Genomic DNA, 23,609 nt, shown 5'->3' on the forward strand with positions numbered 1-23,609 from the left:
TAAAATGATTGATCACCCGTAACAGCATTGTAAAAACAACAATGCTAAAATGATTGATTACCCGTAACAGCATTGTAAAAACAACAATGCTAAAATGATTGATTACCCGTAAGACCATTCTAAAAACAACAATGCTAAAGTGATTGATTACCCGTAAGACCATTCTAAAAACAACAATGCTAAAATGATTGATTACCCGTAAGACCATTGAAAAACAACAATGCTAAAATGATTGATTACCCGTAAGAGCATTGTAAAAACAACAATGCTGAAATGATTGATTACCCGTAAGACCATTCTAAAAACAACAATGCTAAAATGATTGATTACCCTTAAGACCATTCTAAAAACAACAATGCTGAAATGATTGATTACCCGTAAGACCATTCTAAAAACAACAATGCTAAAATGATTGATTACCCTTAAGACCATTCTAAAAACAACAATGCTGAAATGATTGATTACCCGTAAGACCATTCTAAAAACAACAATGCTAAAAAGATTGATTACCCGTAAGACCATTCTAAAAACAACAATGCTGAAATGATTGATTACCCGTAAGACCATTCTAAAAACAACAATGCTAAAATGATTGATTACCCTTAAGACCATTCTAAAAACAACAATGCTGAAATGATTGATTACCCGCAAGACCATTCTAAAAACAACAATGCTAAAAAGATTGATTACCCGTAAGACCATTCTAAAAACAACAATGCTAAAATGATTGATTACCCGTAAGACCATTGAAAAACAACAATGCTAAAATGATTGATTACCCGTAAGAGCATTGTAAAAACAACAATGCTGAAATGATTGATTACCCGTAAGACCATTCTAAAAACAACAATGCTAAAATGATTGATTACCCTTAAGACCATTCTAAAAACAACAATGCTGAAATGATTGATTACCCGTAAGACCATTCTAAAAACAACAATGCTAAAAAGATTGATTACCCGTAAGACCATTCTAAAAACAACAATGCTAAAATGATTGATTACCCGTAAGAGCATTGTAAAAACAACAATGCTAAAATGATTGATTACCCGTAAGACCATTCTAAAAACAACAATGCTAAATTGATTGATTACCCGTAAGACCATTCTAAAAACAACAATGCTAAAATGATTGATTACCCTTAAGACCATTCTAAAAACAACAATGCTGAAATGATTGATTACCCGTAAGACCATTCTAAAAACAACAATGCTAAAAAGATTGATTACCCGTAAGACCATTCTAAAAACAACAATGCTGAAATGATTGATTACCCGTAAGAGCATTGTAAAAACAACAATGCTAAAATGATTGATTACCCGTAAGACCATTCTAAAAACAACAATGCTAAATTGATTGATTACCCGTAAGACCATTCTAAAAACAATAATGCTAAAATGATTTATTACCCGTAAGAGCATTGTAAAAACAACAATGCTAAAATGATTGATCACCCGTAACAGCATTGTAAAAACAACAATGCTAAAATGATTGATTACCCGTAACAGCATTGTAAAAACAACAATGCTAAAATGATTGATTACCCGTAAGAGCATTGTAAAAACAACAATGCTGAAATGATTGATTACCCGTAAGACCATTCTAAAAACAACAATGCTAAAATGATTGATTACCCTTAAGACCATTCTAAAAACAACAATGCTGAAATGATTGATTACCCGTAAGACCATTCTAAAAACAACAATGCTAAAAAGATTGATTACCCGTAAGACCATTCTAAAAACAACAATGCTAAAATGATTGATTACCCGTAAGAGCATTGTAAAAACAACAATGCTAAAATGATTGATTACCCGTAAGACCATTCTAAAAACAACAATGCTAAATTGATTGATTACCCGTAAGACCATTCTAAAAACAACAATGCTAAAATGATTGATTACCCTTAAGACCATTCTAAAAACAACAATGCTGAAATGATTGATTACCCGTAAGACCATTCTAAAAACAACAATGCTAAAAAGATTGATTACCCGTAAGACCATTCTAAAAACAACAATGCTGAAATGATTGATTACCCGTAAGAGCATTGTAAAAACAACAATGCTAAAATGATTGATTACCCGTAAGACCATTCTAAAAACAACAATGCTAAATTGATTGATTACCCGTAAGACCATTCTAAAAACAATAATGCTAAAATGATTTATTACCCGTAAGAGCATTGTAAAAACAACAATGCTAAAATGATTGATCACCCGTTAGAGCATTGTAAAAACAACAATGCTAAATTGATTGATTACCCGTAAGACCATTCTAAAAACAATAATGCTAAAATGATTGATTACCCGTAAGACCATTGTAAAAACAACAATGCTGAAATGATTGATTACCCGTTAGAGCATTGTAAAAACAACAATGCTAAAATGATTGATTACCCGTAAGACCATTCTAAAAAGAACAATGCTAAAATGATTGATTACCCGTAAGACCATTCTAAAAACAACAATGCTAAAATGATTGATTACCCGTAATACCATTCTAAAAACAACAATGCTAAAATGATTGATTACCCGTAAGACCATTCTAAAAACAACAATGCTAAAATGATTGATTACCCGTTAGACCATTCTAAAAACAACAATGCTAAAATGATTGATTACCCGTAACAGCATTGTAAAAACAACAATGCTAAAATGATTGATTACCCGTAACAGCATTGTAAAAACAACAATGCTAAAATGATTGATTACCCGTAAGACCATTGTAAAAACAACAATGCTAAAATGATTGATTACCCTTAAGACCATTCTAAAAACAACAATGCTGAAATGATTGATTACCCGTAAGACCATTCTAAAAACAACAATGCTAAAAAGATTGATTACCCGTAAGACCATTCTAAAAACAACAATGCTAAAATGATTGATTACCCGCAAGACCATTCTAAAAACAACAATGCTAAAATGATTGATTACCCGTAAGACCATTGTAAAAACAACAATGCTGAAATGATTGATTACCCGTTAGAGCATTGTAAAAACAACAATGCTGAAATGATTGATTACCCGTAAGACCATTCTAAAAACAACAATGCTAAAATGATTGATTACCCTTAAGACCATTCTAAAAACAACAATGCTGAAATGATTGATTACCCGTAAGACCATTCTAAAAACAACAATGCTAAAATGATTGATTACCCTTAAGACCATTCTAAAAACAACAATGCTGAAATGATTGATTACCCGTAAGACCATTCTAAAAACAACAATGCTAAAAAGATTGATTACCCGTAAGACCATTCTAAAAACAACAATGCTGAAATGATTGATTACCCGTAAGACCATTCTAAAAACAACAATGCTAAAATGATTGATTACCCTTAAGACCATTCTAAAAACAACAATGCTGAAATGATTGATTACCCGCAAGACCATTCTAAAAACAACAATGCTAAAAAGATTGATTACCCGTAAGACCATTCTAAAAACAACAATGCTAAAATGATTGATTACCCGTAAGACCATTGAAAAACAACAATGCTAAAATGATTGATTACCCGTAAGAGCATTGTAAAAACAACAATGCTGAAATGATTGATTACCCGTAAGACCATTCTAAAAACAACAATGCTAAAATGATTGATTACCCTTAAGACCATTCTAAAAACAACAATGCTGAAATGATTGATTACCCGTAAGACCATTCTAAAAACAACAATGCTAAAAAGATTGATTACCCGTAAGACCATTCTAAAAACAACAATGCTAAAATGATTGATTACCCGTAAGAGCATTGTAAAAACAACAATGCTAAAATGATTGATTACCCGTAAGACCATTCTAAAAACAACAATGCTAAATTGATTGATTACCCGTAAGACCATTCTAAAAACAACAATGCTAAAATGATTGATTACCCTTAAGACCATTCTAAAAACAACAATGCTGAAATGATTGATTACCCGTAAGACCATTCTAAAAACAACAATGCTAAAAAGATTGATTACCCGTAAGACCATTCTAAAAACAACAATGCTGAAATGATTGATTACCCGTAAGAGCATTGTAAAAACAACAATGCTAAAATGATTGATTACCCGTAAGACCATTCTAAAAACAACAATGCTAAATTGATTGATTACCCGTAAGACCATTCTAAAAACAATAATGCTAAAATGATTTATTACCCGTAAGAGCATTGTAAAAACAACAATGCTAAAATGATTGATCACCCGTAACAGCATTGTAAAAACAACAATGCTAAAATGATTGATTACCCGTAACAGCATTGTAAAAACAACAATGCTAAAATGATTGATTACCCGTAAGAGCATTGTAAAAACAACAATGCTGAAATGATTGATTACCCGTAAGACCATTCTAAAAACAACAATGCTAAAATGATTGATTACCCTTAAGACCATTCTAAAAACAACAATGCTGAAATGATTGATTACCCGTAAGACCATTCTAAAAACAACAATGCTAAAAAGATTGATTACCCGTAAGACCATTCTAAAAACAACAATGCTAAAATGATTGATTACCCGTAAGAGCATTGTAAAAACAACAATGCTAAAATGATTGATTACCCGTAAGACCATTCTAAAAACAACAATGCTAAATTGATTGATTACCCGTAAGACCATTCTAAAAACAACAATGCTAAAATGATTGATTACCCTTAAGACCATTCTAAAAACAACAATGCTGAAATGATTGATTACCCGTAAGACCATTCTAAAAACAACAATGCTAAAAAGATTGATTACCCGTAAGACCATTCTAAAAACAACAATGCTGAAATGATTGATTACCCGTAAGAGCATTGTAAAAACAACAATGCTAAAATGATTGATTACCCGTAAGACCATTCTAAAAACAACAATGCTAAATTGATTGATTACCCGTAAGACCATTCTAAAAACAATAATGCTAAAATGATTTATTACCCGTAAGAGCATTGTAAAAACAACAATGCTAAAATGATTGATCACCCGTTAGAGCATTGTAAAAACAACAATGCTAAATTGATTGATTACCCGTAAGACCATTCTAAAAACAATAATGCTAAAATGATTGATTACCCGTAAGACCATTGTAAAAACAACAATGCTGAAATGATTGATTACCCGTTAGAGCATTGTAAAAACAACAATGCTAAAATGATTGATTACCCGTAAGACCATTCTAAAAAGAACAATGCTAAAATGATTGATTACCCGTAAGACCATTCTAAAAACAACAATGCTAAAATGATTGATTACCCGTAATACCATTCTAAAAACAACAATGCTAAAATGATTGATTACCCGTAAGACCATTCTAAAAACAACAATGCTAAAATGATTGATTACCCGTTAGACCATTCTAAAAACAACAATGCTAAAATGATTGATTACCCGTAACAGCATTGTAAAAACAACAATGCTAAAATGATTGATTACCCGTAACAGCATTGTAAAAACAACAATGCTAAAATGATTGATTACCCGTAAGACCATTGTAAAAACAACAATGCTAAAATGATTGATTACCCTTAAGACCATTCTAAAAACAACAATGCTGAAATGATTGATTACCCGTAAGACCATTCTAAAAACAACAATGCTAAAAAGATTGATTACCCGTAAGACCATTCTAAAAACAACAATGCTAAAATGATTGATTACCCGCAAGACCATTCTAAAAACAACAATGCTAAAATGATTGATTACCCGTAAGACCATTGTAAAAACAACAATGCTGAAATGATTGATTACCCGTTAGAGCATTGTAAAAACAACAATGCTAAAATGATTGATTACCCGTAAGACCATTCTAAAAAGAACAATGCTAAAATGATTGATTACCCGTAAGACCATTCTAAAAACAACAATGCTAAAATGATTGATTACCCTTAAGACCATTCTAAAAACAACAATGCTGAAATGATTGATTACCCGTAAGACCATTCTAAAAACAACAATGCTAAAAAGATTGATTACCCGTAAGACCATTCTAAAAACAACAATGCTAAAATGATTGATTACCCGTAAGAGCATTGTAAAAACAACAATGCTAAAATGATTGATTACCCTTAAGACCATTCTAAAAACAACAATGCTGAAATGATTGATTACCCGTAAGACCATTCTAAAAACAACAATGCTAAAAAGATTGATTACCCGTAAGACCATTCTAAAAACAACAATGCTAAAATGATTGATTACCCGTAAGAGCATTGTAAAAACAACAATGCTAAAATGATTGATTACCCTTAAGACCATTCTAAAAACAACAATGCTGAAATGATTGATTACCCGTAAGACCATTCTAAAAACAACAATGCTAAAAAGATTGATTACCCGTAAGACCATTCTAAAAACAACAATGCTAAAATGATTGATTACCCGCAAGACCATTCTAAAAACAACAATGCTAAAATGATTGATTACCCGTAAGACCATTGTAAAAACAACAATGCTGAAATGATTGATTACCCGTTAGAGCATTGTAAAAACAACAATGCTAAAATGATTGATTACCCGTAAGACCATTCTAAAAAGAACAATGCTAAAATGATTGATTACCCGTAAGACCATTCTAAAAACAACAATGCTAAAATGATTGATTACCCTTAAGACCATTCTAAAAACAACAATGCTGAAATGATTGATTACCCGTAAGACCATTCTAAAAACAACAATGCTAAAAAGATTGATTACCCGTAAGACCATTCTAAAAACAACAATGCTAAAATGATTGATTACCCGTAAGAGCATTGTAAAAACAACAATGCTAAAATGATTGATTACCCGTAAGACCATTCTAAAAACAACAATGCTAAATTGATTGATTACCCGTAAGACCATTCTAAAAACAACAATGCTAAAATGATTGATTACCCTTAAGACCATTCTAAAAACAACAATGCTGAAATGATTGATTACCCGTAAGACCATTCTAAAAACAACAATGCTAAAAAGATTGATTACCCGTAAGACCATTCTAAAAACAACAATGCTAAAATGATTGATTACCCGTAAGAGCATTGTAAAAACAACAATGCTAAAATGATTGATTACCCGTTAGACCATTCTAAAAACAATAATGCTAAAATGATTTATTACCCGTAAGAGCATTGTAAAAACAACAATGCTAAAATGATTGATTACCCGTAACAGCATTGTAAAAACAACAATGCTAAAATGATTGATTACCCGTTAGACCATTCTAAAAACAACAATGCTAAAATGATTGATTACCCGTAACAGCATTGTAAAAACAACAATGCTAAAATGATTGATTACCCGTAACAGCATTGTAAAAACAACAATGCTAAAATGATTGATTACCCGTAAGACCATTGTAAAAACAACAATGCTAAAATGATTGATTACCCTTAAGACCATTCTAAAAACAACAATGCTGAAATGATTGATTACCCGTAAGACCATTCTAAAAACAACAATGCTAAAAAGATTGATTACCCGTAAGACCATTCTAAAAACAACAATGCTAAAATGATTGATTACCCGCAAGACCATTCTAAAAACAACAATGCTAAAATGATTGATTACCCGTTAGAGCATTGTAAAAACAACAATGCTAAAATGATTGATTACCCGTAAGACCATTCTAAAAAGAACAATGCTAAAATGATTGATTACCCGTAAGACCATTCTAAAAACAACAATGCTAAAATGATTGATTACCCTTAAGACCATTCTAAAAACAACAATGCTGAAATGATTGATTACCCGCAAGACCATTCTAAAAACAACAATGCTAAAAAGATTGATTACCCGTAAGACCATTCTAAAAACAACAATGCTAAAATGATTGATTACCCGTAAGAGCATTGTAAAAACAACAATGCTAAAATGATTGATTACCCGTAAGACCATTCTAAAAACAACAATGCTAAATTGATTGATTACCCGTAAGACCATTCTAAAAACAACAATGCTAAAATGATTGATTACCCTTAAGACCATTCTAAAAACAACAATGCTGAAATGATTGATTACCCGTAAGACCATTCTAAAAACAACAATGCTAAAAAGATTGATTACCCGTAAGACCATTCTAAAAACAACAATGCTAAAATGATTGATTACCCGTAAGAGCATTGTAAAAACAACAATGCTAAAATGATTGATTACCCGTTAGACCATTCTAAAAACAATAATGCTAAAATGATTTATTACCCGTAAGAGCATTGTAAAAACAACAATGCTAAAATGATTGATTACCCGTAACAGCATTGTAAAAACAACAATGCTAAAATGATTGATTACCCGTAACAGCATTGTAAAAACAACAATGCTAAAATGATTGATTACCCGTAAGACCATTGTAAAAACAACAATGCTGAAATGATTGATTACCCGTAAGAGCATTGTAAAAACAACAATGCTAAAATGATTGATTACCCGTTAGACCATTCTAAAAACAACAATGCTAAAATGATTGATTACCCGTAACAGCATTGTAAAAACAACAATGCTAAAATGATTGATTACCCGTAACAGCATTGTAAAAACAACAATGCTAAAATGATTGATTACCCGTAAGACCATTGTAAAAACAACAATGCTGAAATGATTGATTACCCGTAAGAGCATTGTAAAAACAACAATGCTAAAATGATTGATTACCCGTAAGACCATTCTAAAAACAACAATGCTAAAATGATTGATTACCCGTAACAGCATTGTAAAAACAACAATGCTAAAATTATTGATTACCCGTAAGACCATTGTAAAAACAACAATGCTGAAATGATTGATTACCTGTAAGAGCATTGTAAAAACAACAATGCTAAAATGATTGATTACCCGTAAGACCATTCTAAAAACAACAATGCTAAAATGATTGATTACCCGTAAGACCATTCTAAAAACAACAATGCTAAAAGAATTGATTACCCGTAAGACCATTCTAAAAACAACAATGCTAAAATGATTGATTACCCGTAAGACCATTCTAAAAACAACAATGCTAAAAGGATTGATTACCCGTAAGACCTTTCTAAAAACAACAATGCTAAAATGATTGATTACCCGTAACAGCATTGTAAAAACAACAATGCTAAAATGATTGATTACCCGTAAGACCATTCTAAAAACAACAATGCTAAAATGATTGATTACCCGTAATACCATTCTAAAAACAACAATGCTAAAATGATTGATTACCCGTAACAGCATTGTAAAAACAACAATGCTAAAATGATTGATTACCCGTAATACCATTCTAAAAACAACAATGCTAAAATGATTACACCCAAGTAACCCTTAATATCAGAACAGAAATTTTTTGTGATTATCTCCTAGATGATCGAGTTACCTTTAACAGTACTAAACTGATTACGTACTTATCGCTCGATTATCACACGTACAGAAAGTTTTTAGTTTACAACATAGACTATGCCGACGCATACTTTTCGCGTTATACAAAATTCTAACATGAACTTATGGCCAGAAGCGTTTGAAAGAGAAAGAATTCGGTAAAACACCCAATAATTTTTATATCCAGGTGCCTTATGACCATTCTAAAAATAGCATCAGTATATACTTGCTTTTGCTTTTAAAATTTCTCTCGATTTCTTTGAATGTTGAAATAGGTGATGGGGAGCGTGATTGAAAGCGTAAAATCCTTATTGTCGACGGGTGACAGAGAATATAAAGGGAGTAGGAAACCTCCCATTTAAATTAAGGCAATAAAATAATGCTCTCTCTCGCTTTAAACATATCAAGCAAAAGTAAAACTCTATTCACGATGATTAACCACAATTAAATGCTATGCTTATACTTACTATTATAATCCCCTTCCTCATAAAATACACGAAAGGAAAATATCACCTCACCACAATTCTCTCCCATTTACTCTACCTTCAATGACGAACGAAAAGATTTTCACGACAACGGCACCGCCCACAACAACAACAGGGCAGGTCAAATTAAGATCCACCTCGTAGATATTCATCATACGATGTGGCTAAAAACCGTATTTTAAACCAAACCGACGGCGACTTTTCATTATGGCATAGAAGCTGTCCGAGTCTCTGAACCCAGGTAACAGAATCGCCTGGAAGAACTTAAACGGCTCCAAACACTCGAATAGCCAATAGACCATTTGGACAGCAAAAACAGTTTCGGATTAATATCGTCATGAGGGAGAGATATTTTGATTTTAGCCACATCGTATGATTTATATCTACGACGAGGCTATTAGTTTGCCCAACCTATTGTCGTCATCGTCGGTGTCGTGCCACAGCACCACCTTTGGCAGTGTATATGTATTTGTTAGTCATTGAAGGAAGGATGTGGGATATAGCTATGTGTTGAGGTGATATTTTTTCGTTGACGTAGAAGAGGATTATAATAATAGGGTTAAGCATTGTGGATTATGTTTTACGTTTGCTTTTTATTTTAAAAGAGATAGATGGTAATTATGGTTTTGCCCTAACATAAATGGGCTGTGTCCTACTTGGGGGGGTCGGCCATTCACGAAATCCCGTACGCTACCCGCGAAATCCAACACTTAGGAAATTCGAAATGAATAGCAAAATCAGAAATCTGGATTAAAAGTAAACGTATTTTTGCTGATTGAGCCATCCCATATAAAATCCGAAATCAGTAACGAAATCAAAAAATCAGTAAATAAATCAAAAAATCAGTAAATAAATCAAAAAATCAGTAAATAAATCACAAAATCAGTATAGAAATTGCGAAATCCATTACAAAATCCAAGGAATTCAAAGTAAAATAAAATAAAAATCACAAAATCCGACGAAATCACGAGAAAATGTCAAACTCCGAGGAAATCACGGGAAATATCACAAAATCTGTCGAAATCAAGGGTAATATCACAAAATCTGTCGAAATCACGAAAAATATCACAAAATTTGTCAAAATCACGGGAAAAAATCTCAAAGTCCGACGATATCCGTTTGGTTTCATCGAATTTTGCAATCAAACAAAATCCGAAGATATCAAATTGGATTTCGATATCCAAAACGTCCGACCCCTCGGTCCTACTCCCTTTAAAATTTCTCTCACCTGTTGATTTCAAACTTTCAATACCGCTCCCCTATTTTAACATTCAGAGAAATAAAGGGGAATTTTAAAAGCAAAAGTATATGCTGAAGTTATTTTTAGAATGCCCTTAATGGAAAGGACCACCACCTTTGCATGTTAATTTTAAATCAAAGACCATGATATGAGGGTCTAAAATTTGCTAGTAGTAGTGAGCCAATAAGATAATTTAAACTTTTCGTCACGTGTTGGAGAGAGGGGCGCTATATTGGGCTATCAGTTGGACTGAAGTAAATACTAACCGTTCTCCATTACTACTTCTAAAATTAAATCTATCCCTGCTAGTTGTTTGTGTTTTTGAATTAATTGTATTGAATTATAAATAAAAAACCAAATTAGAAATGGAAAGATAAGAGGCCCTATTAGGGATTTTTTAAAAGCGATGACGTTATGCTATTCGTCACATTTTCTGTACTTCTATTAAAGGTTAGGTATGTGTTACGGGTAATCGTTTCACCACTATTAGAGGCTGCGCATTCTGGTACTAGTGACGCCTCTACTGAGTTAAGTGTCATAGTGATTCAATTTTTCCTAGGCAACTTTTTGGTGACTCAACTCATCCAGCGTCTATTCAGACGATCCAACTAGTTGATTCAACTCGAGTTGACCCTTCAAGCTGAGTCAAAAAGTTGGATCGTCTGAAAGAGCCTTTAGTCGTCACGCTTCATATACTAGTTTGGTGCGGTATGTGTGATGAGCTAAATTGAATAAAATAAAAACTGACATTGTAGACAAAGAAAGTGTAAAAGATAAGTGTAGAAATTAAATTGCCTGAAGTAACAGATATTCAAATTTTCACTTTTGAAGACATGACTATAAAACTTTAATTATTTGAAAAAATTCCTATCTTACTTTTTTCAATGTTGGAGCGGCTAAATTGTAATCATTAACGTAGAGTTTGCAAGTTCTCTCCCCACTTGTTAAAGGAGTTTTCCTCCGCGGTCTAACCCGGTTTCTCCTTTCCATCAAAACTTGCAGAGGTTAACGGTAATAGTTAGTATAGGGCGCTGTCGGTTAGTTGTGGCATAGGGGCTAGCCACCACCCCTCTATGCATTGTAAAGGCGTTAGATAAGTGGCAATAAGTCGCAAGATGACTTGGTCCAATTAGGTAGCTAGCTAGCTGAACCTATGTGCGTGCAGACAACAGACAATGGAAATACTGATTTACAGGATTTAGAGCGTTGAGATTTTAAATCCTGAATATCAGTATTTTTCGTCTTTTGTCTCAAAATATTTCTTTCTTATGTTGTCAGGACGCTTAAAAATACGTTATAGATTACAACCAAATCACTCCAACAAAGCAACAAGGGTTTGCTCGTGCTGAGAACCAAAGCTGGAACACATTTTATATCGAATAAGCTGCCGTTGAAGATAGGGAGTTGCCTATCCTCTAAGCGTGAAAAAAGTTTCCTCACTAAGCTTTTACTTTCGCGCGTTTTAGAGGTTCGGCGAAGTATTGGTCCGACCCTGGCTGGCAGGCTGAGCGTCCCTTCAACCCCATTTTTTATTCTAAAATTGTTTTATACCAAAAAAGATAAATGCTTTTAAGCATATAAAATTGTTTTTAAATTACCTCTTTTGGCACAAATATTATGAGATTTTTGTAAGTTTTTTTTCGGTTCTGACTTCTCTGATTAATTGGCACTTAGTACGTCATATACAAAAAAGGAATGAGGCTGCTTTTGGCGGAAAATTCTATCAGGCCTGCCTTCTATTCCTTTACGATTTTCTCTGTTCTTTATCTCCACCATCCGTTTCCGTGTCACGTCTAGCGTTGTTCGGTAGGGCTTATGCAAATTACTTCATTTCTATTGTGTCAAGTTTCAAGACAACATGGCTCGGGGCTAGTTCTAAGCGGTTGTTGCATATTGCAATAAGCGTGCAATCAATGAATAATTTTAGTACCGAAAATATCAACAAAATTTTTCCAGTTCATAGGGCAGAAGTTGGTTATTTACTTGTTTCATTAATATATAACCCAAAATCAAGCTAGATTATTTTTATCCATAATTGGAATGATATTAGATATTTAAAATAAAAAATAACCGTAAAGTATATAGGCCAGTGTCACCTTACAATAAATTTTGCTAGTCCAGGCAAAACATTAATATGGCCGGGGGCATCTTGTTTTTCTACTTAATTCACCATTGGTAGGCGGCTGGTAACTTAATTCACCATTGGTAGGCGGCTGGTAACTTAATTCACCATTGGTAGGCGGCTGGTAACTTAATTCTCCATTGGTAGGCGGCTGGTAACTTAATTCACCATTGGCAGGCGGCTGGTAACTTAATTCACCATTGGCAGGCGGCTGGTAACTTAATTCACCATTGGTAGGCGGCTGGTAACTTAATGCACCATTGGTAGGCGGCTGGTAACTTAATTCACCATTGGTAGGCGGCTGGTAACTTAATTCACCATTGGTAGGCGGCTGGTAACTTAATTCACTATTGGTAGGCGGCTGGTAACTTAATTCACCATTGGTAGGCGGCTGGATACTTAATTCATCATTGGTAGGCGGCTGGAAACTTAATTCACCATTGATGGGCGGCTAGTAACCTTATTCACCTTTGGTAGGCGGTTGGTAACTTAATTCACTATTGGCAGGCGGCTGGTAACTTAATTTACCATTTGTAGGCGGCTGGTAACTTAATTCACCATTGGTAGGCAGTTGGTAGCTTAATTCAGGATTGGCAGGCGGCTGGTAACTTAATTCAGAATTGGTAGTCGACTGGTAGCTTAATTCACCATTGTTAAGCGGTCGGTAACCTAGCTTAATCACCAGCAGTCTATAACCTAGCTTAGTTACCAGCAGTCTATAACCTAGCTTAGTTACCAGCAGTCTATAACCTAGCTTAATTACCAGCAGTCTATAACCTAGCTTAATTACCAGCATTTTGTTACTAAGCTTAATTACCAGCAGTTTATTCCAAGCTTAATTATTAGCACTTTTTACCTAGCTTAATTACAAGCAGATTGTTACCAAGCTTAATTACAAGCAGATTGTTACCAAGCTTAATTACAAGCAGATTGTTACCTAGCTTAATTAAGAGAAGTCGGTAACCTATCTTGATTTCCCGCGGTCGGTAATCTAGCCGAATTAGCAGCGGTCACTAATCTAGCCTAATTACAAGCAGTCGGTAATCTAGCTTAATTACCAGCGGTCGCTAATCTAGCCTAATTACCAGCGGTCGCTAATCTAGCCTAATTACCAGCGGTCGGTAATCTAGCTTAATTACCAGCGTTCGGTAATCTAGCTTAATTACCAGCGGTCGGTAATCCAGCTTAAATACCAGCGGTCGGTAATCTTGTTAAATCACCTTTTTTGTTACTGTCCCAAAGGCAGTTTGTAACTTAGTATACTAGTGTGGGAGTTTGTAACTTAGCATACTAGTGTGGGGGTCCTTTTCCTACTCAACTTGTTAGCTCACAAAATTTTCAAGCACCGCAAAAATTGAGCCAAATAGCTTTAAACGTGCTAACATCGTAAACTGACTCTTTACAGCGAATATCCTTGCTAAAATATCGCAGATTGGAATGGTTTTAAAAATTTTAAATTAAACACACTTAGACTTAATTATAGTTAATGAAAATCGCTTAGCGCCAAGTAAAATGTTGTACCTTTCACTTAAAACCATTTTCAAGTATAACAAATGTATAGTTATGTCTATAAGTGCCTGGACAAAATGGCTCTTTGTGAAAAAATTCCATTACATTTCTATGGGAAATTTCCAGTTTTTCGTCAAAAGGGCTGATTAATTTCATGGAAATGAAAACCACCCTTAGCAACTTTATTTTTTATAAAAGAAACTAATTAATGGATCTCTTTGAAATTTTAACCACAAATTGAGGGCCAGAACTGTAGTTCTGTGGAATATTTTCAAAACAGTTTATGCAATACCAAAAAACTATAACCAAATAAAACAAGTTGGGAAAACCAAAATATTACCTCTCCGTGTCGAGAAGATTATATAACCTTAAGTATCCAATGAAAACGTCGACCTTTTTGCGCCTTGATAGATATAGGAGGTAATGAATGAAATATATCACAATGCACGGGCCTTGATAGATATAGGAGGCAATGAAGGAAATATATCGCATGCACGGGCCTTGATACATATAGGAGGCAATGAAGGAAATATATCGCATGCACGGGCCTTGGTAGATATAGGAGGCAATGATAATCTCTCTCTTTGCACGAGAGGTTTATCTTTAATATTTAAATAAATATAATTATTTTTAATTATTTTAATCTTCAATAATTAACATTAATAATAGTTAAATCGTTTAAAATAAAGTTATACCTATTATCTTCTCAAACTTTGCTAATATTGACGTTTAAAGTGAAGGGTACCCCTCTTCCCGCATTCTTGAAATTTTGGGGTATATATACGATTCGTTTCCATTATAATAGTAAGGAAAAAGCGCAATTGCGAAAACCTTTGGTAGCGATCCTACCTTAGGGAGGCTAGACGTTTCTCGTAACCCTAGCTGATCGCCGCGTATATCCTAAAACCAAACGATGATAATGGAGTAAGTAGAAGCCAATGATACAGATTGGTGTCTATGTGGAATAGACGGAAGACCAGTGGATGGTGGTGTTAGAAGCCAGTGTAAGTGGAGACGGGTGTCAATGTGGGATTGACAAAGAACAGAAGATGGTGGTGATTAGAAGCCAGTGTAAGTGGAGACGGGTGTCAATGTGGGATTGACAAAGAACAGAAGATGGTGGTGATTGGAAGCCACTATGTACAGACTGGTGTCCAAGTGGAATGTACGAAGACCAGAAGATGCTGGTGATTAGAAGCCAGTAAGAACTGACTAGTGTCCGTGTGGGATGGATAAAGACCAGAAAATGGTGGTGTGAGAACTCAAGTAGATGAGCCATTTCCGTGACTGTGAAAGCAGTTCGGAAATGGCGAACACGTTTGCTCCGATACGCAAACTGCGAACGCGGTCACGTGGTTGTAACAACAGACAGACACACAGACACACAGACACGGCCGTTACAGAACCTCTCCTGGACTACGTCACACGGAGAGGTAAAAAACCAAAATATTACCTCTCCGTGTCGAGAAGATTATATAACCATAAGTATCCAATGAAAACGTCGACCTTTTTGCGCCTTGATAGATATAGGAGGTAATGAATGAAATATATCACAATGCACGGGCCTTGATAGATATAGGAGGCAATGAAGGAAATATATCGCATGCACGGGCCTTGATACATATAGGAGGCAATGAAGGAAATATATCGCATGCACGGGCCTTGGTAGATATAGGAGGCAATGATAATCTCTCTCTTTGCACGAGAGGTTTATCTTTAATATTTAAATAAATATAATTATTTTTAATTATTTTAATCTTCAATAATTAACATTAATAATAGTTAAATCGTTTAAAATAAAGTTATACCTATTATCTTCTCAAACTTTGCTAATATTGACGTTTAAAGTGAAAGGTACCCCTCTTCCCGCATTCTTGAAATTTTGGGGTATATATACGATTCGTTTCCATTATAATAGTAAGGAAAAAGCGCAATTGCGAAAACCTTTGGTAGCGATCCTACCTTAGGGAGGCTAGACGTTTCTCGTAACCCTAGCTGATCGCCGCGTATATCCTAAAACCAAACGATGATAATGGAGTAAGTAGAAGCCAATGATACAGATTGGTGTCTATGTGGAATAGACGGAAGACCAGTGGATGGTGGTGTTAGAAGCCAGTGTAAGTGGAGACGGGTGTCAATGTGGGATTGACAAAGAACAGAAGATGGTGGTGATTAGAAGCCAGTGTAAGTGGAGACGGGTGTCAATGTGGGATTGACAAAGAACAGAAGATGGTGGTGATTAGAAGCCACTATGTACAGACTGGTGTCCAAGTGGAATGTACGAAGACCAGAAGATGCTGGTGATTAGAAGCCAGTAAGAACTGACTAGTGTCCGTGTGGGATGGATAAAGACCAGAAAATGGTGGTGTGAGAACTCAAGTAGATGAGCCATTTCCGTGACTGTGAAAGCAGTTCGGAAATGGCGAACACGTTTGCTCCGATACGCAAACTGCGAACGCGGTCACGTGGTTGTAACAACAGACAGACACACAGACACACAGACACGGCCGTTACAGAACCTCTCCTGGACTACGTCACACGGAGAGGTAAAAAACCAAAATATTACCTCTCCGTGTCGAGAAGATTATATAACCTTAAGTATCCAATGAAAACGTCGACCTTTTTGCGCCTTGATAGATATAGGAGGTAATGAATGAAATATATCACAATGCACGGGCCTTGATAGATATAGGAGGCAATGAAGGAAATATATCGCATGCACGGGCCTTGATACATATAGGAGGCAATGAAGGAAATATATCGCATGCACGGGCCTTGGTAGATATAGGAGGCAATGATAATCTCTCTCTTTGCACGAGAGGTTTATCTTTAATATTTAAATAAATATAATTATTTTTAATTATTTTAATCTTCAATAATTAACATTAATAATAGTTAAATCGTTTAAAATAAAGTTATACCTATTATCTTCTCAAACTTTGCTAATATTGACGTTTAAAGTGAAGGGTACCCCTCTTCCCGCATTCTTGAAATTTTGGGGTATATATACGATTCGTTTCCATTATAATAGTAAGGAAAAAGCGCAATTGCGAAAACCTTTGGTAGCGATCCTACCTTAGGGAGGCTAGACGTTTCTCGTAACCCTAGCTGATCGCCGCGTATATCCTAAAACCAAACGATGATAATGGAGTAAGTAGAAGCCAATGATACAGATTGGTGTCTATGTGGAATAGACGGAAGACCAGTGGATGGTGGTGTTAGAAGCCAGTGTAAGTGGAGACGGGTGTCAATGTGGGATTGACAAAGAACAGAAGATGGTGGTGATTAGAAGCCAGTGTAAGTGGAGACGGGTGTCAATGTGGGATTGACAAAGAACAGAAGATGGTGGTGATTGGAAGCCACTATGTACAGACTGGTGTCCAAGTGGAATGTACGAAGACCAGAAGATGCTGGTGATTAGAAGCCAGTAAGAACTGACTAGTGTCCGTGTGGGATGGATAAAGACCAGAAAATGGTGGTGTGAGAACTCAAGTAGATGAGCCATTTCCGTGACTGTGAAAGCAGTTCGGAAATGGCGAACACGTTTGCTCCGATACGCAAACTGCGAACGCGGTCACGTGGTTGTAACAACAGACAGACACACAGACACACAGACACGGCCGTTACAGAACCTCTCCTGGACTACGTCACACGGAGAGGTAAAAAACCAAAATATTACCTCTCCGTGTCGAGAAGATTATATAACCATAAGTATCCAATGAAAACGTCGACCTTTTTGCGCCTTGATAGATATAGGAGGTAATGAATGAAATATATCACAATGCACGGGCCTTGATAGATATAGGAGGCAATGAAGGAAATATATCGCATGCACGGGCCTTGATACATATAGGAGGCAATGAAGGAAATATATCGCATGCACGGGCCTTGGTAGATATAGGAGGCAATGATAATCTCTCTCTTTGCACGAGAGGTTTATCTTTAATATTTAAATAAATATAATTATTTTTAATTATTTTAATCTTCAATAATTAACATTAATAATAGTTAAATCGTTTAAAATAAAGTTATACCTATTATCTTCTCAAACTTTGCTAATATTGACGTTTAAAGTGAAAGGTACCCCTCTTCCCGCATTCTTGAAATTTTGGGGTATATATACGATTCGTTTCCATTATAATAGTAAGGAAAAAGCGCAATTGCGAAAACCTTTGGTAGCGATCCTACCTTAGGGAGGCTAGACGTTTCTCGTAACCCTAGCTGATCGCCGCGTATATCCTAAAACCAAACGATGATAATGGAGTAAGTAGAAGCCAATGATACAGATTGGTGTCTATGTGGAATAGACGGAAGACCAGTGGATGGTGGTGTTAGAAGCCAGTGTAAGTGGAGACGGGTGTCAATGTGGGATTGACAAAGAACAGAAGATGGTGGTGATTAGAAGCCAGTGTAAGTGGAGACGGGTGTCAATGTGGGATTGACAAAGAACAGAAGATGGTGGTGATTAGAAGCCACTATGTACAGACTGGTGTCCAAGTGGAATGTACGAAGACCAGAAGATGCTGGTGATTAGAAGCCAGTAAGAACTGACTAGTGTCCGTGTGGGATGGATAAAGACCAGAAAATGGTGGTGTGAGAACTCAAGTAGATGAGCCATTTCCGTGACTGTGAAAGCAGTTCGGAAATGGCGAACACGTTTGCTCCGATACGCAAACTGCGAACGCGGTCACGTGGTTGTAACAACAGACAGACACACAGACACACAGACACACAGACACGGCCGTTACAGAACCTCTCCTGGACTACGTCACACGGAGAGGTAAAAAACCAAAATATTACCTCTCCGTGTCGAGAAGATTATATAACCTTAAGTATCCAATGAAAACGTCGACCTTTTTGCGCCTTGATAGATATAGGAGGTAATGAATGAAATATATCACAATGCACGGGCCTTGATAGATATAGGAGGCAATGAAGGAAATATATCGCATGCACGGGCCTTGATACATATAGGAGGCAATGAAGGAAATATATCGCATGCACGGGCCTTGGTAGATATAGGAGGCAATGATAATCTCTCTCTTTGCACGAGAGGTTTATCTTTAATATTTAAATAAATATAATTATTTTTAATTATTTTAATCTTCAATAATTAACATTAATAATAGTTAAATCGTTTAAAATAAAGTTATACCTATTATCTTCTCAAACTTTGCTAATATTGACGTTTAAAGTGAAGGGTACCCCTCTTCCCGCATTCTTGAAATTTTGGGGTATATATACGATTCGTTTCCATTATAATAGTAAGGAAAAAGCGCAATTGCGAAAACCTTTGGTAGCGATCCTACCTTAGGGAGGCTAGACGTTTCTCGTAACCCTAGCTGATCGCCGCGTATATCCTAAAACCAAACGATGATAATGGAGTAAGTAGAAGCCAATGATACAGATTGGTGTCTATGTGGAATAGACGGAAGACCAGTGGATGGTGGTGTTAGAAGCCAGTGTAAGTGGAGACGGGTGTCAATGTGGGATTGACAAAGAACAGAAGATGGTGGTGATTAGAAGCCAGTGTAAGTGGAGACGGGTGTCAATGTGGGATTGACAAAGAACAGAAGATGGTGGTGATTGGAAGCCACTATGTACAGACTGGTGTCCAAGTGGAATGTACGAAGACCAGAAGATGCTGGTGATTAGAAGCCAGTAAGAACTGACTAGTGTCCGTGTGGGATGGATAAAGACCAGAAAATGGTGGTGTGAGAACTCAAGTAGATGAGCCATTTCCGTGACTGTGAAAGCAGTTCGGAAATGGCGAACACGTTTGCTCCGATACGCAAACTGCGAACGCGGTCACGTGGTTGTAACAACAGACAGACACACAGACACACAGACACGGCCGTTACAGAACCTCTCCTGGACTACGTCACACGGAGAGGTAAAAAACCAAAATATTACCTCTCCGTGTCGAGAAGATTATATAACCTTAAGTATCCAATGAAAACGTCGACCTTTTTGCGCCTTGATAGATATAGGAGGTAATGAATGAAATATATCACAATGCACGGGCCTTGATAGATATAGGAGGCAATGAAGGAAATATATCGCATGCACGGGCCTTGATACATATAGGAGGCAATGAAGGAAATATATCGCATGCACGGGCCTTGGTAGATATAGGAGGCAATGATAATCTCTCTCTTTGCACGAGAGGTTTATCTTTAATATTTAAATAAATATAATTATTTTTAATTATTTTAATCTTCAATAATTAACATTAATAATAGTTAAATCGTTTAAAATAAAGTTATACCTATTATCTTCTCAAACTTTGCTAATATTGACGTTTAAAGTGAAAGGTACCCCTCTTCCCGCATTCTTGAAATTTTGGGGTATATATACGATTCGTTTCCATTATAATAGTAAGGAAAAAGCGCAATTGCGAAAACCTTTGGTAGCGATCCTACCTTAGGGAGGCTAGACGTTTCTCGTAACCCTAGCTGATCGCCGCGTATATCCTAAAACCAAACGATGATAATGGAGTAAGTAGAAGCCAATGATACAGATTGGTGTCTATGTGGAATAGACGGAAGACCAGTGGATGGTGGTGTTAGAAGCCAGTGTAAGTGGAGACGGGTGTCAATGTGGGATTGACAAAGAACAGAAGATGGTGGTGATTAGAAGCCAGTGTAAGTGGAGACGGGTGTCAATGTGGGATTGACAAAGAACAGAAGATGGTGGTGATTAGAAGCCACTATGTACAGACTGGTGTCCAAGTGGAATGTACGAAGACCAGAAGATGCTGGTGATTAGAAGCCAGTAAGAACTGACTAGTGTCCGTGTGGGATGGATAAAGACCAGAAAATGGTGGTGTGAGAACTCAAGTAGATGAGCCATTTCCGTGACTGTGAAAGCAGTTCGGAAATGGCGAACACGTTTGCTCCGATACGCAAACTGCGAACGCGGTCACGTGGTTGTAACAACAGACAGACACACAGACACACAGACACACAGACACGGCCGTTACAGAACCTCTCCTGGACTACGTCACACGGAGAGGTAAAAAACCAAAATATTACCTCTCCGTGTCGAGAAGATTATATAACCTTAAGTATCCAATGAAAACGTCGACCTTTTTGCGCCTTGATAGATATAGGAGGTAATGAATGAAATATATCACAATGCACGGGCCTTGATAGATATAGGAGGCAATGAAGGAAATATATCGCATGCACGGGCCTTGATACATATAGGAGGCAATGAAGGAAATATATCGCATGCACGGGCCTTGGTAGATATAGGAGGCAATGATAATCTCTCTCTTTGCACGAGAGGTTTATCTTTAATATTTAAATAAATATAATTATTTTTAATTATTTTAATCTTCAATAATTAACATTAATAATAGTTAAATCGTTTAAAATAAAGTTATACCTATTATCTTCTCAAACTTTGCTAATATTGACGTTTAAAGTGAAAGGTACCCCTCTTCCCGCATTCTTGAAATTTTGGGGTATATATACGATTCGTTTCCATTATAATAGTAAGGAAAAAGCGCAATTGCGAAAACCTTTGGTAGCGATCCTACCTTAGGGAGGCTAGACGTTTCTCGTAACCCTAGCTGATCGCCGCGTATATCCTAAAACCAAACGATGATAATGGAGTAAGTAGAAGCCAATGATACAGATTGGTGTCTATGTGGAATAGACGGAAGACCAGTGGATGGTGGTGTTAGAAGCCAGTGTAAGTGGAGACGGGTGTCAATGTGGGATTGACAAAGAACAGAAGATGGTGGTGATTAGAAGCCAGTGTAAGTGGAGACGGGTGTCAATGTGGGATTGACAAAGAACAGAAGATGGTGGTGATTAGAAGCCACTATGTACAGACTGGTGTCCAAGTAAAATGTACGAAGACCAGAAGATGCTGGTGATTAGAAGCCAGTAAGAACTGACTAGTGTCCGTGTGGGATGGATAAAGACCAGAAAATGGTGGTGTGAGCACTCAAGTAGATGAGCCATTTCCGTGACTGTGAAAGCAGTTCGGAAATGGCGAACACGTTTGCTCCGATACGCAAACTGCGAACGCGGTCACGTGGTTGTAACAACAGACAGACACACAGACACACAGACACACAGACACGGCCGTTACAGAACCTCTCCTGGACTACGTCACACGGAGAGGTAAAAAACCAAAATATTACCTCTCCGTGTCGAGAAGATTATATAACCTTAAGTATCCAATGAAAACGTCGACCTTTTTGCGCCTTGATAGATATAGGAGGTAATGAATGAAATATATCACAATGCACGGGCCTTGATAGATATAGGAGGCAATGAAGGAAATATATCGCATGCACGGGCCTTGATACATATAGGAGGCAATGAAGGAAATATATCGCATGCACGGGCCTTGGTAGATATAGGAGGCAATGATAATCTCTCTCTTTGCACGAGAGGTTTATCTTTAATATTTAAATAAATATAATTATTTTTAATTATTTTAATCTTCAATAATTAACATTAATAATAGTTAAATCGTTTAAAATAAAGTTATACCTATTATCTTCTCAAACTTTGCTAATATTGACGTTTAAAGTGAAGGGTACCCCTCTTCCCGCATTCTTGAAATTTTGGGGTATATATACGATTCGTTTCCATTATAATAGTAAGGAAAAAGCGCAATTGCGAAAACCTTTGGTAGCGATCCTACCTTAGGGAGGCTAGACGTTTCTCGTAACCCTAGCTGATCGCCGCGTATATCCTAAAACCAAACGATGATAATGGAGTAAGTAGAAGCCAATGATACAGATTGGTGTCTATGTGGAATAGACGGAAGACCAGTGGATGGTGGTGTTAGAAGCCAGTGTAAGTGGAGACGGGTGTCAATGTGGGATTGACAAAGAACAGAAGATGGTGGTGATTAGAAGCCAGTGTAAGTGGAGACGGGTGTCAATGTGGGATTGACAAAGAACAGAAGATGGTGGTGATTAGAAGCCAC

This window comes from Phalangium opilio, unplaced genomic scaffold (assembly GCF_054372755.1).
Source record: "Phalangium opilio isolate 3A_F unplaced genomic scaffold, DU_Popi_V2 ptg000021l_1, whole genome shotgun sequence".
NCBI classification, from domain to species: domain Eukaryota; kingdom Metazoa; phylum Arthropoda; class Arachnida; order Opiliones; family Phalangiidae; genus Phalangium; species Phalangium opilio.